The sequence below is a fragment of the Chelonia mydas genome, chromosome 9 (assembly GCF_015237465.2).
Source record: "Chelonia mydas isolate rCheMyd1 chromosome 9, rCheMyd1.pri.v2, whole genome shotgun sequence".
NCBI classification, from domain to species: Eukaryota; Metazoa; Chordata; order Testudines; family Cheloniidae; genus Chelonia; species Chelonia mydas.
The window spans coordinates 25,079,543-25,083,421 of NC_057855.1; the positions used below are offsets into that span (position 1 = coordinate 25,079,543).

General features: G+C 42.3%; 1 pseudogene; it reads left to right on the forward strand.

Moving 5' to 3' along the window:
- Positions 1-508: 508 nt before the first annotated feature.
- On the forward strand, positions 509-911 carry LOC102942661 (annotated as a pseudogene).
- The last annotated feature ends 2,968 nt before the right edge of the window (positions 912-3,879 follow it).

The window sequence follows — 3,879 nt, forward strand, 5'->3', positions numbered from 1 at the left end:
ATGTGAGGTTTCAGCACAGCAGTCACACTTCTGTACGTTAGCACATACCGCATAAACTCTAAACCTTCCCCCTCTAAACTTTCAGGGATGATTTTTCGGTCCACAATGTGCCCTAAAATGTTGTGTGTGTCACCTGGATTCTTAACTGCAGCATCTCAGTCCAAAATTCAAGCGCTTCTGCCTTATCAGCAAACAAATCTGGTGGCTCCTTATAGCAGGCAGTGTCCTTTGTTGATAGGTGATTTGCTGTCCTCAGCTTGTATGGTCAGATATGTTATCTATAGCTAAAGTGTTAACAGGTTTTTAGACCAAGCCTGGAGTAAATGCCTCTCCTGGCCTTGCATTGCTATTCTTCTACCAGGTCCCCTATAGCTCTCTAGCTCCAATATTTATAATCCTCACACCTTGAGTTCTGATTGGCTCAGCTGTCAGGCAGACCTTCCTGCCCACACAATAGTGGTTTCTTTGCAGTTTCAAGAGAACTTCATTGAGCATGCCTACTATCTTGCTGCACCAGAATCATGGTGCGCATGAATGTTCTGGATGATGCCCTTAAGAGCATCAACAATGCAGAGAAACATGGATAATGTCAAGTTCTCATTAGTCTGTGCTCTAAAGTAATCGTCCTGTGATGATGAAGCATACTTACATTGGTGAATTTGAGATCATTGACGACCACAGAGCTGGGAAAATTGTTGTTAATTTCACAGGCAGTCCAAACAAGTGTGGTGTGATCAGTCCCAGATCTGATGTTCAGTTGAAGGACCTGGAAAAGTGGCAGAACAACCTTTTGCCTTCACGTCAGTTTGGGTACATAGTGCTGACAACTTCCGCTGGCATCATGGGCCATGAGGAAGCAAGTCGAAAACACACAGGAGGCAAAATCCTGGGATTCTTTTTCTAAAACTTGTCAGACAGGAAAAAAAAATCTACCATGACTCTTCTGGATGTTTCTGAGCCTTTCCAGCCAAGCTCCTCTGCCCTGTTCCCTGCACATGTGCAGAAACTAACACAGATCATTCAAACATAACCATGCCTCATCTCTGCTGCTGTTCTTCCTTTCTTTGGACTTAAAAACAAACTACGGCAACATAAAGCATGTAGTTTATACAAGCTGTTTTGTCTTCAACCTCAACCTGGACTCTGTCTGGGCAATATTCCACCAATAGATCCACCACAGAAGATGTCTGTTGTCTCTGGAGACTTCCTTAGCCCCATCAGACATCTTCCTGGGTATACTGTTCCACTGGCTCTTGACTGAGGACCTCAGATATACCCTCTTCATTGGGACAGGGGCCACTGCATCACCACAGGCACCTTAAAGTAACGTCCTCCCTTTCTGTATCCACAGCACATAACCCCCTTCCCCTCACTCTTCCTCTAAGGGGTTGGACACGTCACAAGTCAGAACAGACAGAGGCCTAAGAGCTATTAAAAACTCCTTACCTCAGGTGCCTGGGGAACCTAAAAATAAATAATAATACCTAAACAGAATAGCACTTGACATGTTGGAAGCACACTCTGCTCTAACGGTGTTGTCAACTCATGATTTATTTTTTTTAAAGCCTTAATTGCTACAGTCTTGTGACTTGTGCGAATTTTAGCTTTTTTAAACAAAGTTTCTAGCCTTCAGGATTGCATAGCAAAGCTTGAAAACACCAAACCCTAACAACCCAAAATCCAGAAGGCAAATAAAAAGAACCCAGAAATTTTGCTTTAAAATCATGACATTTTAAAAAAAATCTCATCATTTTTGGGCTGCCTGACTCATTGTTTTTGAATGCTTAGGGTTGGCAATACTGAAATTGGCATACTGTATCTTTATTGCCCATTAAATCAAATAGTTCTCTGTAATTCTTCTGTGGACTTGTATGATGCTTCTGTCTAATATTGAGGAGACTGGGGTATTCCAACTCCTGTCCCTCTTGTTTTTTATGAATGTATATATTTCTGTTCTAGATCTAATAGCTTGTATGGATGAAGTGAAGTGCAATAGAGTAATTGTGTATTTGAACAGCATATAGTCTTTCATTTAAAAAAAAACATTTGGGGAAAACAAAAGTGATTCAAACTGTTCACCGATGCAGACAGCATATGGTCATTTTTTTTATTTGGCAGCTGGTCGAACAGCACAGCTACTGCTGAAATTTAATTTTTCAAATGTACTTCTACTTGTTTGCCACTAGACACTACTAAAAATGTTTCACATTTCCCGGAGAAATGCCTCAAGATACCTTCAACACAGTTATAATTTCTATTGGCCAACCAAATCAGTTAATTTTTTTCCCCATCTTTGTTTATTTCCTAGCAGGAATGAGGCAGTTGTTGCTGGCTGGAAAACAGCCAAATGAATTATTTCTCATTCTACAGTACATCGGGCTGGAGCAAAACAACGATACCCCACATCAAAGCAGTATACCGTGGGATCTAATTATAAGGAACTTTGTTTGATTCTCACTCCCTTATTGATCACTTGGTCAGTGGTACATTTAATTAGAACAGCTTCTCCAAAGTTGCGGTGAGTTTTAACTCTTTGACATTTCATAATCATGAATAGAAAAGGGATGAGTGAATGTACTGTGGAATTGTTTAACAGGTGCTTGTTAAATGTACTGTAATTATTGGATGTTCTAGATGGTCTTGTTTTTCAGGGCTGAGGTCCCAGCTGTTCATCATTGTGTGTTAATACACAGTTATACGCAAAGGCCCAGCTGGCTAATCTGAACATGGCTCTGGAAAGTCAGTCTGCACAGACATATTCCGATGCAGTTCTATTAAGTTGAGAGTGAAGGTCAAACTTTAGGCCCTGTAAGGGGGTGCAGTTCCATTGATGGCAATGTAGTTGCAGCTGCTTAAACCAGGTCTGGACTGAAGCCTGAGAATGGGTCAATATCTTCCAACAGCAGCTACCCTCTGCGTACCCTGTCTGTTTACATGTTACTGAACAACCATTTCTGGCCTACACTTACTCTTGGGAATGGGATTCCAGTGGCACATAGGGAGTTCTGGATCTCCACAGGCAAATGCTCTTGGACCTGGCTCCTGGCAACAGTGGTTCAAGGCCTACCAGCCACCCTCATAAGCCAGAAAATATGGGAGACTTTCAGCCTGGCATCTCTCCTCCTAGCCTGGCTCCTTGAGTGAACAGGGGATGTATTTTCAGGACTACAAGATGCCTGCATCCTGCCCTCTGCGGGGGTTGTCTTCACTTCAAAATGTTTCAGATTGTGAAAAATCAAGTTAGCTGGATGTAATTGTGAAGAATCTGTCACATTCTGGGGTGCAGTCCAGACTAGTGAGTGGTTGTGCCACTGCCTGCCTTGTAACCCCAAATGCCTGAAAATGCTCCACTGCTGTAGCTATCTTCTCTGGTCACTTCCAGCCAGCAGACAAGCATGCACTGAGCATCTGTGTGTGAAGCAGCTCTGACTCCAGCAGCCTGCTTGTTAAAGCATTGCCCTACTCTGGCCTCCACTAGCCTTGGTCACACCTGGAAAGATAACCCCAGCATCCGCCAGTCCCAGATTTTCCCAAACCATTTTCTTGCAATGACCAGCACTCTCTTGGACAATTCAGAGAGATGAAGGTTTGTTTGTTCCTTTCAAGATACAATACCCACATCTTGCCCCATTAACTGGAGTTACCATTCACATTAAATCAAACGCAGCACTTGGTTGGTTTAGATTAAAAGCAAAACAAGTTTATTAACAAAAGGAGATAGGATTTTAAGTGAGTTCAAGTATAAAGGATGGAGTTAGAAATGGTTACAAGCAAATAAAAGTGAAAAATGCTTTCTAAAGCTAATACTTAACAAAACAAGCTACAGCCTTGTTGAAGGCAGTGTCCTTACCAATCTACCTCCCAGCAAGATGCCTGACC